Source organism: Rattus norvegicus, chromosome 1 (assembly GCF_036323735.1).
Source record: "Rattus norvegicus strain BN/NHsdMcwi chromosome 1, GRCr8, whole genome shotgun sequence".
NCBI classification, from domain to species: Eukaryota; Metazoa; Chordata; class Mammalia; order Rodentia; family Muridae; genus Rattus; species Rattus norvegicus.
The window spans coordinates 183,549,838-183,564,651 of NC_086019.1; the positions used below are offsets into that span (position 1 = coordinate 183,549,838).

At 44.6% G+C, this 14,814-nt stretch overlaps 2 protein-coding genes across 2 annotated transcripts in view; both read right to left on the reverse strand.

Moving 5' to 3' along the window:
* Pdilt (protein disulfide isomerase-like, testis expressed) overlaps positions 1–12,988 on the reverse strand; it is a 294,014-nt gene extending 281,026 nt beyond the window's left edge. The window contains exon 1 of the mRNA XM_063286384.1: positions 12,981–12,988. The gene's annotated coding sequence lies outside the window, so the exon portion shown is untranslated. The remainder of the gene's footprint in view (positions 1–12,980) is intronic.
* Eri2 (ERI1 exoribonuclease family member 2) overlaps positions 2,082–14,814 on the reverse strand; it is a 48,216-nt gene continuing 35,483 nt past the window's right edge. Inside the window, exons 12-13 of the transcript XR_010058148.1 lie at positions 12,623–12,712; positions 2,082–3,732 (exon numbers count right to left, since the gene is read on the reverse strand). The gene's annotated coding sequence lies outside the window, so the exon portion shown is untranslated. The remainder of the gene's footprint in view (positions 3,733–12,622; positions 12,713–14,814) is intronic.

Here is a 14,814-nt window from a genome sequence, read left to right on the forward strand (position 1 = left end):
ACACGGTCTGGTCTCAGGAGATAAGGTGGAGAGCAATTGGCTCCTAATGTCAGTCTTGGACTTCTGCATTTATGTACATGTCTGCATATATGTACACATGTCTGCATATATGTACACATGTCTGCATATTGTCCCTGCCAGGGGGGACCCAGTTACTCAGGGTCCCGAAGAGGCTTTCTACCTGTGGGCCAAATGAGGGTGAAGAGAAGAAGGAGACCAAGCAAGATTCTATTGTCAAGATCTCGTTTATTGGGATGAACGTTACAGCTTTTAAGGCTTTCAGGTAGGGGGAGTGACCTTTGTGAAACATGAAGGAGGGGGAGATGAGGGTATAGGCAGTGATAGCTGGAGGCAAAGAGGTCAGGCGATGAGGATGAGGTCAGGCGGTAGACACCGGTTGTTGACTCAGGAGATAACTGGTATCTGCTCGAGCTGAGGCATCCCTTGAATGTAATCTTCCTGTGCCGTAAATTCATGGGCGAGGCTTTCATCCAACAATCTTAAGACTGGGCAGTCATCTTAGGGGTGAATATCTGTGGCCAAATAGCCCAGAGTCACCTAGCCACTTTGAGCCATGCAGTCAAAAAGCAGCTAGGCCCAAATCCAATATGGCTCCCTACAGCATATATGTACACGTCTACATACACATACACATGCATGTGCACACACACCTGCACTGCCACCCTATGACTATGTGGCACATGCATACCACCCATACATACGCCCCACCCACCAAAAAAGAGTAGAGTAGCACTTGTACTATTTAGTCCTTTATTTCTGGTTTCATTCTTGTAAACCTAGAATTATGTTTGTTAGCCTAATTGACCGGAGAAAGAAAATCAAGGGCCACATAGATCCTAGCCAAGAAAAGCCAATTCATCCCTACTTTTAAAATCATGATTCTCCAGGCCAATAAGGAGCCCTGTCTCAAAGTAAGATGGGTGGCGCATGAGTAACAACACCTGAGGCTGTCATCTGACCTGCACACCGACCCACTTGCACCAGCACACATGCACACCCACACATATGCACCTGTACATACACAGAAGATAGTATTTTAAAACGATCATAGAAATCATTTCTTAATGGTATGTTCTATAAGATGTAGGGTAATATAAACCATATGAACATTCATTATTAGCACAGCAATTAAATTTTACTGCTTTACTGTATCTCATTTTGTATAATGCATATGTAGTATGCATAAGCAACTCCAAAATTTCTACCAGTGAACTCCTATAGTTTATAAACACCTTCAGCAAAGTGTCTGGATACAAGATTAATTTAATATGGTAGCCTTCCTAAAGACAAATGACACGTGGACTGAGAAGAAAATCAGGGAGACAACACCCCTTTCAATAGCCAGAAGCAATATAAAATAAATTGGAGTACCGTAATCAACCAAGTGAAAGACTCACTTGTATGATAAAATCTTCGAGTCTTTGAAGAACGAGACTGAAGAATATATCAGAAGATGCAGAGATCCTAGGAATTGGCACAATTAACATAGTAACAACGGCCATCAGATCAAAAGCAATCAATCTATAGATCCAAAGCAATCACCATCAAAATGCCAACACAATTATGTACAGACTTTGAAAGTACAATGCTCACTTTCTTATGGGAAAACAAAAAAACTCAAGATAGTTAGAGACCATCATGAACAACAAAGGAACTTCCCGAGGCTTCAGAATCCCTCATTTCAAACTCTACAGCAGATCAATAGTAATAACAACCACATGATGGTATTCACATAAAAACAGACACATTAATCAGTGGAATTGAATTGAGATCCAGACAGAAGTCCACACACCTATGAGCACCAGATGTTTTATAAAGAAGCCAGAAATACACAATGGGGAAAAAAAGCATCTTCAACAAATGGTGCTGGTCAAACTGGATATTGGCATGAAGGAGAATGCAAATAGATTTGTATCTGTCACCCTGCACAAAAAAACCAAGTTCAAATGCATCAAGGACCTCAACATAAAACCAGATACACCAAACCTGATATAAGATAAAATATAAAAATGCTGCGCGCCCAACGTCTCGCCAGCAAGAACGACGCGCGGACACCAGGATCCTTCTGCAGCAAAGCGTTTATTACATCTTGAAGAGGAGAGACCGAGCCCCAGAATGGCGCTGCTTATATACACCCTAATGTGGTGTGTCCACACCTGATTGGTTGCTTACCCATGATCTCATTAGGCACGCCCCGGAGTGGGCAAAGACCTGGCACGAAGGCACTCTTGCACATGCGCACACAGTTAACTTCCTGAAAGGAAGTCGGCTGGTGCGGCGGAGGCCAGTGCCATCTTGTAATGGCGAAAGCTATCCCAGCTTTCCACGTGGGGCACAGTGGAAGCCAGCACCATCTTGTGGTGGCGAATGTTATTGCGGCCCTCTACATCTCCCCCTTATTATTTTATTAATTAATAACAATAAATTATTGTCTAGGCTGGTCTAGGTCCCTGCAGTTACGTCCATCTGCTGTGGCTCCTGTCTTAGGTCGTTCCTCTATGTCAGAGCCTTATCGAAGGATAACCCTATCACCACCGGGCCCCGTGTACTGTGCATGAGGAAAGTTGCCCGTCTCTGGATACCACAGTGCTGTGTGACAGTAACTGAATGACCTAGGGCGAACTCTAAAAAGAGGCCAGCCAGATGATGAGTTAGTGGGGGAATCATGATCACCCTATCACATGCAATGAGGAAACCTCAGCGATGTGGAAGGGCTGATCAAAGAATCATTGAGTCTCTCTCATCCCAGTGCAATGGATCCACAGATCCATGGGGTGCAAGAGCAGAGAACTCAGATACTGACTAATTTTTGAAGATAGATCACCAAATTTTAGGGGAGGCCCCTTGTTCAATGGCCACAAGTGCTTGAGTGATAACGACCTTGTCACGTTTCTGTTGAGATCTGAGTTTGCAAACCAACCATAGCATGAACACTAATCCACAGCATAGGGCTGCACCAAACAGAGCCACTCCCGATAAGTAGTGGGCACCTCATTTGGTTCACCTGAGCTGTTACCACCAAGGGCCGTAGTCAAGCCGCTCCTATAATAGAATTTAGAATTCCCAATTGTTAGCAACTACTCCAGAAAGTTCACCCACTGTGCTTGCCTAACAATAGATTGGGGGAGGGTAACTCTAGACACTGCAGACACAATGGCTGCAGCAGTAATGGCTGCTACAATAGCAGCGAAAGTGTCAAGGTCTTTTCCAGGACAGTTCAGGATCAGTCATTTTTCTCTGGAACAACCAGCAGACAATGGAACCATTTCTGAGATCTGTACAACCAGTGCAGAGTTCCCCAGTCCACAGCAGCTTTACGCAGGTGGCATTCCTGTGAAGCCACAGTCTGTAAAATGACCAGTTAAGGCAGCAAGAGTCACCAGGGAAATGAGGGGGGCAGCAACGGCTGGAGTCTAGTCTTCTCCAGCAAGCAGCAGTGCACAGAGGGTCAGAGAGCGGGCCATAGTGGGACGGGACACATGCAGCGGTAACACTGACTGCAGCAACGGCAAAATCTCTGTGATGACAAAGGATGAGGGGGAATCTTCCATCTTCCTCTCAGGGCAGAGGAATGACTCCAGGGACCCGAACCACGAGAGCTGAATCTTCATGCAACCAGGATCAGCAAGTCTCACCAACCACCTCTGGCAGCTGGCACACTCTTGTAGCATCCTGTAGTGTTGGGAGCAGCCTTGAGATGGCGAAAGCAGCCTTCAAGTTAAAAAGCAATTATGTTCTAACCTTATGCTGGAATAATAAGCAATATTCTTCAGGTTAAAAAGCAATTATATTTTAGCCTTATGATAGAACAAAAAACAATAGCCTTAGGTTAGATCAAAGCAGCAATCAATTGATCATTCAATCAATGATCAATCCCACCCCTCACCCAATCAATTGCCCATCTCTGGCGAGCCACAAAGAACAGCTCAGGACTGGACCTCTGTGCCTCCGCCAGTACAATACTAACACCTGAGGAAGGTATCCAGGCCATATCCACGGGCGTTTATGGCCCCTTACCCCTAAATACTCTTGGCTTGATTTTGGGTAGAGCTTCCCTCTCCCTGAAAGGACTCCAGATCACACCTGGGGTTATAGACCCCGACCACCAAGGAGAAATACGGGTCCTGGCCAGTGCCACAAGTGGCCCGATACTTATACCTACACAACAAGCCATTGCACAGTTATTGTTACTCCCTAAGCTGCCAGTCAGAAATCCACATCATAAAGATGCCAGAGCCCCGGGAGAACAAGGAATATCTGAGGTGTTTTGGGTCCAGAAAATATCTGCTTCTCGGCCTATGCTTACTTTGAGTCTGAATGGAAAAACTTTCCAAGGACTTTTAGACTCGGGAGCTGACGCCACAGTTATTTCTGACAGGTTTTGGCCTGCTGCCTGGCCATTAACTGATTCAGCCACTCACTTACAAGGAATTGGACACTCTAAAAATCCACGAGTCAGTGCTCAGACTATTAGATGGACAGATCCAGAAGGAAATTCAGGAACTGTGATTCCCTATGTAATACCTGACTTGCCAATTAACCTCTGGGGGAGAGACATCCTTTCCCAGATGAATGTTATCATGTGTAGCCCTAACGAGGCAGTTACAAAACAGATGTTGGCTCAGAGATTTCTACCTGGACAAGGATTGGGAAAACAGGCACAGGGCATTAAAGAACCATTGGTTATGACACAGAAACTAGATCGAAGAGGTTTGGGATCTCCGCCTTCACATTTTCCTTAGCGGCCACAGTCATGCCTGCCCCCCAGGCTCATACAGAAATTGTCTCTCATGCAGAGAAAATCTCTTGGAGAGATAATGTCCCTGTCTGGGTTGATCAGTGGCCGCTAACTCAAGAAAAACTGATAGCTGCTAGACAGTTAGTGCAGGAACAGTTAGCAGCTGGCCACATTGAGCCATCCTCTTCCCCCTGGAATACCCCAATTTTTGTCATTAAGAAAAAATCTGGCAAATGGAGGCTCTTACAGGATCTTCGCGCAGTAAATAAAGTTATGGTACCCATGGGAGCACTACAACCTGGTCTTCCTTCCCCTGCTGCCATTCCTGCTGAGCTTTTTAAAATTATTATCGATTTAAAGGATTGCTTCTTTACCATACCTCTTCACCCAGAAGATTGTCACCATTTTGCATTCAGCATTCCCCAAGTTAATTTCCAGGGTCCTATGGACCGCTTTCATTGGCGTGTCCTTCCTCAGGGCATGGCCAACAGCCCTACCCTGGCTCAAAAATACGTAGCCTAGGTAATCCAGCCCATCAGGAGAGCTTGGCCTCAAATTTATCTTCTTCATTACATGGATGATATATTATTGGGTGGTCCTGATAAGCAACAGGCCTTTTCATGCTTCCAACAACTCCAAGAGGCCCTTAGCTCCCGGGGACTTAAAATTGCCCCTGAAAAGATTCAAATACAAGACCCATATTTCTATCTGGGATATGAACTCGAGTTCGAACAGATCCGTACCCCCAAAGTTGAACTCCAGCTTTCATCCCTTAAAACTCTACATGATTTTCAACAATTACTTGGAAACCTTCAATTTATCCGCCCCTATTTAAAGATTCCCCCCGAGGCTTTAGTCCCTCTTAATGAACTTCTTTCAGGAGATTCTCATCCCTTGTCCCCCCGAGTCCTCACACCCCAGGCCACCTTGGCACTACAACAGATAGGTCAGGCTATCTCCTCTCAGGTCTCATTCCAGATACATTATGCTTCCCCCCTATATTTTATTGTCTGTGCTACTACACATACCCCAGTGGGAGTCTTTTGGCAACAACCCCGGGCTCCAAAAGAAAAAGGACGCCCTCTATTTTGGGTATATCTTCCCTCCAATCCAAACAAGGTTTTGGCCACCTATTACTCCCTATCTGCTGCCTTAATTAAAAAAGGAAGAAAAATGTCTAGACAATATTTTGGAAAAGATCCTGACATTATTATTGTTCCCTATACTTCAGTGCAAGTTGATTGGCTACTTCAGTCTAATGACGATTGGGCCATAGCTTGCGCCTCCTTTGCAGGAATTATAGATAATCATTACCCAAATGACCCCCTTATACAATTCATAAAAATACATTCCTTGACCTTTCCTAAAGTTACCTCCAAGACCCCGTTGCATGAAGGTGCCTTGGTATTTACAGATGGCTCCTCAACTGGCAAAGCTGCCTATGTTATACAGGAACAAGTCACCACAATATAGTCCCCATACTCCTCTGCCCAGCTTGTTGAGTTGTTTGCTGTACTTCAGGTCTTTAAAAAATTAGCAACAACCCCATTTAATCTATATACTGATAGTGCCTATGTGGCTCACTCTATTCCAGTATTAGAAACGGTCCCATATATTAAGCCTGCTTCTACTGCTTCCAAGTTGTTTGTAGAAATTCAATCCCTTATTATTAAGAGAACAGAGCCATTTTTCGTGGGACACTTAAGGGCCCACTCTGGTCTAGGTGGCCCTCTGTCAAAAGGGAACACCTTGGCTGATGAGGCCACTCGTGCTATATTCCCTGCCCTTATAGACCCCATAGATCAGGCAAGGCGGGCTCATGCACTACACCATCTAAATGCCTCCACCTTGCGTCAGATGTTTAAGATCTCCAGAGATCAAGCAAGAGAAATAGTTAAGTCCTGTGGAGGATGCGCCACATTATTGCCAGTTCCCCACTTAGGAGTCAACCCCCAGGGACTGGTCCCCAACGAACGATGGCAAATGGATGTCACCCACCTTCCCTCCTTCGGAAGGCTAAAATACCTTCATGTCACCATAGACACTTATAGTGGGTTCATTCATGCGTCCCCCCTTTCAGGAGAAGCGTCGCGTGATGTGATCACCCACACTTTACAGTGTATGGCTACCATGGGAAAGCCACAGATTATCAAAACTGACAATGGTCCTGGATACACGGGGGCTAAATTTCAACAATTTTGTGCCCAGTTTGGTATTAAACATATTACAGGTATTCCATATAATCCTCAGGGCCAGGGCATAGTAGAACGGGCCCATCAAACCTTAAAAAACATGCTTCAACGTCTAACAACAGTCACAGATGCTTATTCTCCTCTGACACCTCGAAATAGGCTCAATCATGCCCTTTTCGTACTTAATTTCCTATCTCTTGATATTGAGGGCAGGTCAGCTGCTGACCGTTTGTGGCACCCTAAGTCACAAGATTCCCATGCGTTAGTATGATGGAAAGATCCCCTCACGGGACACTGGAAAGGACCGGACCCCATCCTCATTTGGGGACGAGGATCTGCTTGTATATATGACAAAGAGAATGCTGGCCCAAGGTGGTTGCCAGAAAGACTCATAAGAACTGTTAACCCACCAATGTCCAGAATGGAGCTGTCGTCTCCTCCTGAGACTTATCCCTTTTCTCTTCCAGATGCTGCTCTGGAAAAAGCTCCTTTTGATCCTGCTACTGACAGAGGTGATCTCCATCCCTCCTCGCCAACAGCCCAAGTACTCTAACAATAGACATATGCCTTGGAACTACACCTGGATAGTTCTTACAGAAAGACAAGATGTGGCTTGGTCAATTTCACAAATCTCTACTGCTATCTGGTGGCCTACTTCACTCCACCCAGACCTCTGTAAATTAGCCCTCGGGGCCGGGGCCCCTTGGGGCCTTGAACATCAGCTTGAGTTACAAGTAGCCCCAGAGGATAACATGCCCCACACTCAGAGCCAACAAACCCACAATTTGTTCATTTCGACCCACAGATCTGCCCAGCCTGGCTGCGATAATGCAATCAGACGCACCTTGCTTCAGGCCACTGACTTTTATGTATGCCCTGGATATCACAGAGGTCGTACATTCCACAATAAGTGTGGTGGCAAGTCAGATCACTATTGTGCCTCCTGGGGATGTGAGACCACTGGAACAACTTATTGGAAACCAACTTCTTCCTGGGATTACATCACAGTATCTAGAAATTTTTCTCCCCCCTCTAACTATCTCCATCGCAACCCCCTCTGTAAGAGCAGTGAACCATCCACCCGAGGTTGGTGTCTTCCCCTAGATATTAAATTTACCAATCACGCAAAGGGCAAGGATTGGGCACATGGCTTCTCATGGGGCCTTCGTCTATATCAGGTTGGGTCAGACACAGGTCTCACTTTCACCATAAAACTTCTCAAAGAACCTGTCCATGCTTCCAAGCCAATACCAATTGGGCCTAATCCCATTTTAGTACCTCCACTCCAATCTCCTTCAGAACCACAGTCCCCTACCTCTGCTAGTCATGTTCCCACATTGTTAGTTTCTTCTCCCCAGAACCTCGTCCTTACCCTAATAAATCAAACCTTTCTTACGCTCAATGCTACTTCCCCCGATCTTATGGATAATTGCTGGCTATGTTATCACTCTCAGCCACCCTTTTATGAGGGAATTGCTATTCCTGGCACGTTTTTTCCCACCAATGATTCTAGACATTGCCGCTGGCAACCTGGAGAATGGAATGGTTTGTCCCTCTCCCAGGTCTCTGGATTGGGCCTTTGTGTTACCCTTATAACTCCCCCCTTACAGTATGCCCACCTTTGTAATCTCACCCTTGCCCCTGATAAAAACAGTCAATACCTGTTGCCCCCTAATGATGCCTGGTGGGTTTGCCTCGATGGCCTTACTCCCTGCCTTTCAACTGAGGCCTTTTCCCCCATGAAGTCAGATTTTTGTATTCTTGTACAATTAGTTCCTCGATTAGTTTATTATCGTTCAGAGGAATTTTTTCATCTCTGGGATCAGTCTTCTGACCTATCCCCCACCTTGGTCCGTCAGCGACGAGAACCTATTTCTGCCATCACCATATCAGTACTCCTTGGCCTTGGTGCCGTGGGAGCAGGAACAGGTATCTCTTCACTCGTTCTCTCTAAATCCAGGTACCAAGAACTCAGCGCTACCATCGATGCTGACGTCCAAAGACTCCAGCAAGGGGTTGACGACCTGTCTGACTCTCTGTCTTCCCTCGCAGAAGTGGTCCTTCAGAATCGCAGAGGACTTGATCTGCTCTTTTTACAACAAGGAGGACTCTGTGCAGCACTCAAAGAAGAGTGTTGCTTCTATGTAGACAAAACAGGCATGGTAAAAGAGAGTATGAAAAAGGTTAGAGAAGGCTTAGAAAAGAGAAAGAAAGAGAGAGAAAAAGATGAAAGCTGGTATCAGAACTGGTTTTCAACCTCCCCATGGCTTACCACCTTACTGCCCTCCATTTTAGGACCACTGGTAGGATTAATTTTGCTTATTTCATTTGGCCCTTGGGCTCTCAGTAGACTTACAGGCTTTATAAAGCGACAAATAGATGATTTAATGGCTAAACCTATACAGATTCATTATCATAGGTTGGCTATAGAGGATCAACAAACACAAGACAAAAATATTATCCCACCTCAGACACTTACCACTCCCATCTCCACCCAACCTAAGAAAGGGCATTTCTGCCCCAGGACCTAATAAGGGGAGGTGTCCCAGGCCCTCCACCCTCTTGGTGACAAAGTTCCTTCTACCTTTGCTAAGGGAGGCGAGATGAGACACTACAAGGGGATGCCTTTATACAAAGCTCCTGGGCCCCCTGAGAGACAAGCCTGGCTCTTTTGATGCTCTTTATAAGATCCCTAATTAATACTTTGTCTGTGGTTACGGGGACCCGTGATTTTCAACACGCTCATGGCATGTAAGCAACAACCCGAAACCACTCAAGCTAGGCATATGCAGGTCCATTGTCATCACCATGAGATGAATGATCGAGGTGTGTGCCTTGCTATCAACCACCTCCCCCTGTGAGCTGAACTGGACAGTCAATGACGGGTAAGAGAGCAACATTCTCTGACCATTTGAGGCCTAAGACAGGAGGGCCGCCATAAGCTGCTGCCTTATCCAATGACGGGCCTAGAGACCTAAGAATGGTTTGCTCCAACCTAAGACAGGCGCAGTTCCCGAGGGGCTCTCTCATGGCTTAAAGTCCTGCCCGAGACCACCCTGCCTGCTTGTGCCTTCCCTTGCCTGAGCTAAGTGTTGTTCGCCTCATGGGCCTCTGTATCCAGACAACATACGTGAGAGTTAACACCAGCCAAAAATACCAGAAGTCAGGCCTCTATCCCTACCTTAGCAAAAAGAAAAAAAAAATGTTACCACCATGGTCCTTCTAAGTAAAGAAAAAGGGGGAGATGTTGGGAGCAGCCTTGAGATGGTGAAAGCAGCCTTCAAGTTAAAAAGCAATTATGTTCTAACCTTATGCTGGAATAATAAGCAATATTCTTCAGGTTAAAAAGCAATTATATTTTAGCCTTATGATAGAACAAAAAACAATAGCCTTAGGTTAGATCAAAGCAGCACCTGCAGCTCTACATAAATTCAATAGATAGCATAAATCTAGGTGTCAGATCACTGAGTACTGGTGGTCAGGCACTGACGGTCAGGTCACTAAGCAACCCACCCTGCTGTTCCCCCGCTTGGCTGATTTACCTGGCCAATATCCTGGTTATCAAGCCAGGCCCATTCTTTGTGGTCACCCAACCCCTCCCCACATTTTGCTTCTACCAGTATATCTTCAGCCTGAGAAAAATTAAAAATTGTCAGCTTGATCAGACTTCTTGACTTGCTGTCCGTTCTTTGCGTCTCTTGTCCCCCATTCTCTCCTAGGTGTACCCCAGACCCTGGTCGACTGCCCTGCGGGTCGGGGCACTGTAGAAAAAACACAAACATTCCCTCTTCCCCATATAAAATATCTGGACAGGATCATGTTAATATGTGGATCTCTCTATTTCACCTAGGCAGAAGTATGCCTAGTTGTAGGGTGCCATAAACTTTGGCATCCAAATTTTAAAATTGAAATAAAAGGCGCATTATTTAGCATACAGGGATAACTCCCCCTTTTTATTTATTAAGATATAGTAAAGATATTATTTATTAAGGTAAGTCCTCGAGGATTAAATTGAGGACACTGAGCACTTGTATTTATAAATTGACTTGTATACCAAAATATTGTCTCCAGCATTATTGTTTTGGATATATAAAGAATGAGATTTTTTGACTAATTGTTCCTATGTAAAGCCTATAATCTGTCTGGTATCATTGTCCTCCCTTGTTAAGGGGCCCAGGCAATCCAGTTTGAGTTCTTAAATGGTCTATTAAGGAACAGTACTTAGTGCTCTAAACCACTAAGCCATTTCTCTAGCACCTCACAAACTTTATTTACCTAAACATAGGCATTAATTAGAAATGTCAAATCCTGTAAATATTGTCCAATTTCAGTCTTACTAGAAATCCCTGAGCTGGCAGGGTGAGGCTGGGAGTTGAAAGTAAGCAAATGGAGTCTTCCTCTTTTCATATCAACTCTATTACCATTTTCAAAGTTAGGTATGAGCCTAAGGTTTAATTTATTTGTCTGAGCCAGAGCACTGAAAGGACAGTGAGTTGTCAGACAATTTACACTGAAATCACTCACTGATTTTAAGTAGAAAACCTATCTCTAATAAAGCATTAAGTAATTGAAATCAATTGTAAACCACAAGCCACACATTGGCTATCAGTATGTGAATTGAAAGCTTGATTTAAAAACAGTGGCTAAACCACGGAATTTAATAATCTGTGCTGAAGTAATAGAAACTCAAGAGAATAAACAAGTGATCCAATCATACATGTAGCCTTTTCATTAGATGAACCACCTATAAATACACTAAGCGCATTTCCTATGGGTTGTATGCACACATATATAGGAAGTACAAAAGCATGTAAAGAGTAAAATTATCAATTTTGTCTGAAAAATTTGTATATGTAATAGGCCAAATATCAGTATTTTGTAATAACCAATTAACTGTTGTTTGGAATAAGATATGTTTTACCAGGTTTCTTTTTAAAATAAAGTACAGTTTCAGAGGTTCAGTCCTTTATCACAGTGGTGGGAAGCATGGCAGCATGCAGGCAGACATGGTGCTGGAGAAGAAGCTGGGCTCTACATTTTGATCTACGCTTAGCAGGGGACTGCGTGCCTTACTGGGCATAGCTTGAGAATAGGCTTGAGATCTCAAAGCCTACCTGACAGTGACAAACTTTCTTCAAGGAGGTCATTTCTTCTAATAGAGCTACTCCCTATGGGCCAACCATGTAAACAATGAGTCTAAGGGGCCATACCTTTTCAAACCACCACAAGATTCCATGTTACTTATACCTGTCGGAATGACTAAGATCAAAAAGAGCTCATGCTGGCAGGAATGTGGAGCAAAGGGAGTACTCCTCCATTGCTGGTGAGAGTGCAAACTTGTATGGCCACTTTGAAATTTAATAAGGCAGTTTTTCAGAAAATTGGGGATTTATGTGCCTTAAGACCCGCCTATACCACTCTAGGGCATATACCCAAAAGATGCTCAACTATGTTCATAGCAGCTTTGTTCATAGTAGCCAGAAACTCGAAACGACCTAGGTGTCCTTCAACCAAAGAATGATAAAGAAAATGTGGCACATTTACACAATGGAGTAAAAAGCTGTTAGAAAGAAATGACATCATGAAATTTATAGACAAATGGATGACACTAAAAAAAAATCAACCTGATAGGCAACCCAGACCCAGAAAGACAAACATGGTGTGTACTCACCTGTAGCTGTGAAGTAGAGGACGTCATGCTATCACAGACCCAGAGAGGCCAAGTGACAGGAAGCGCTCTAATTGGCACACATGGATTTCCCTGGGAAGGGGAAATAAAATAGCTTTTGTGGGTGGACTGGGGGTGGGTAGGGATGGGAATAGGAGTTATCAGGTGGTAGGAGGAGATGACTGGAATTGGAGGGCATTGGGGGTGAGTTTTGCAGAAACCTGGTGCAGTAGAAGCTCCCAGCGAGGACTATTAGTAATGGAGGATGTGGAGCCTGAACTGGCCATCCTTTGTAGCCAGGTAAGGCTTCCAGTGTACATCAACCCAGCCTCCAAGCCTTCAACCTACTGATCTATCCTGCCTGCAAGAAGCTGGGGCAAGAGAGGCAGAGAACTCATGGGAGTGGCCAGCCAATGACTGACTGGTCTAATTTGACAGAGCCACGAGAGGGAGCCCATGCCCAATACTGCCCCACAGGAGCCTGGAGAGCCCAAAGACCTAGGATAGAAAATCGTTTTTATATAAATAAATCGTTCCTGATGATAGTCTGCTTTCCTCATAGATTGGGAGTTGGGGTGTCTCTGACTCTGTTGCCTGCTGCTGGGACCCTTCTCCTCTACAGGGCTGCCTCACTTAGATCTGATGAGGTGTGTGCCTGGGCTTCCTGCACCTTGGTAGGCTGTGCTCTGTGGGTGTCACCGGGAGGCCTGCACTTTTCAGATGTGAGAAAGAGAAGCAGTGGCCCTGGAGAAGAGGGGAGCCTGGGGGAAGGTGGGGCATTACTGGGAGGGAAAACTACAATTAGGATGTATTGAAAACAGAAAAGAAGAAAAAGAAAAAAAAAAGAAGCACTAAGGGTTACTTTGAAACCAAAATATCAGGAAGAGAGAGAAAACTGGGGATAATGAGGATAATGTGTAGAAAACAAAGCTATTTTGACAAAGAAAAAGCATATAAAACAACAACAACAGCAACAGCAACAACAAACCAAATTTCACCCACGACTGTCAATAACAAAGCCTCAGTACATCCTGCTTTAGGAAGGCGCCTAGAACGCCACTTCGCTACTCCAGAGTGGACGCCAGCCAGTGAAATAAGGGAAAGCAAAGCAAAGCAAAACAGCATAAAGATCGGAAAGATGGACTAAAGCTCACTCTTTACACACACTGTGACTATTTACAGAGTAAATTCCCAGAAGTCAAATTTTTAAAAGACCAATTTTCTAAAGGGGACCAATCAATTCTTTGCCTGCCTGCTTGATTGCTTGCTTGCTTGTGTGGCAGGGTCTGTCTGTGAAAGCGATTACTGTCCTAGAACTCACTATTTAGACCAGGCTAGCCCCAAACTCACAGAGATCCACCTGCCTCTGCTTCCCAAGCACTTGGATTAAAAGTACGTGCCAACATGCCCAGCTTATTAATTCTAGTATTTAAATTTGAGTTGGATTTTTATCATATACAATTGGATGAGTCATCTATTCACATATTCTATGAAACTTTTATTGAATGGCTAACATTTGCTACTAGTTAATATATACACTGGTGATCCATCAGTAAATGAAACAAAGCTCTTATTTCAAAGTCTGCAATTAGGAATGCAAAAAAAGTTTAAAAAAAAAACAGCTAAAAGCAGGGGGGAAATGAAGAGTGCTATGTTAGAAAAGATGGTGAAGAAAATGCCTGGGATAGGATATCTCACCAATGAGGATTTGGCCATGGGAAGAGTTACAGGCCGTAGGAGTTCAAGGATCTCAAGGCTGGAACATGCCTGTGTGTTAGGCAAGCCGCAGAGCTGCTATGGTTTCAGCACAGGAAGGCAGAACAGTGACAGGTGCGTCAGAAAAGACACCATAGCTTGTTACGGTCCTCTGAGACACCGGCAAGCTGAGACACACCTCCACCTCTGAAGGGCTGGGACTACATGTGCTTAGAGTCCGGTTGCTTTTCAGCAAGTCTCTGGACACTTTCCCTCCAACTAAAAGCACACACATTGCCTTCCCAGCCTACTAAAAGCTTGTTGTGTATAGATCATTACTTGTTAAGAAGGTTAATAGGAGAGGCCAGGGTTAAGTAAACATTAATGTTCCTCCCTCCTATGTATCCACCAATCAAGGAAAGGCACTCCAGGCCAATCTGGCTCTCTCTGCAGGTCAAATTCTGTCCACTTTGATCTACTGGCAACACTAAAGCAGAGGT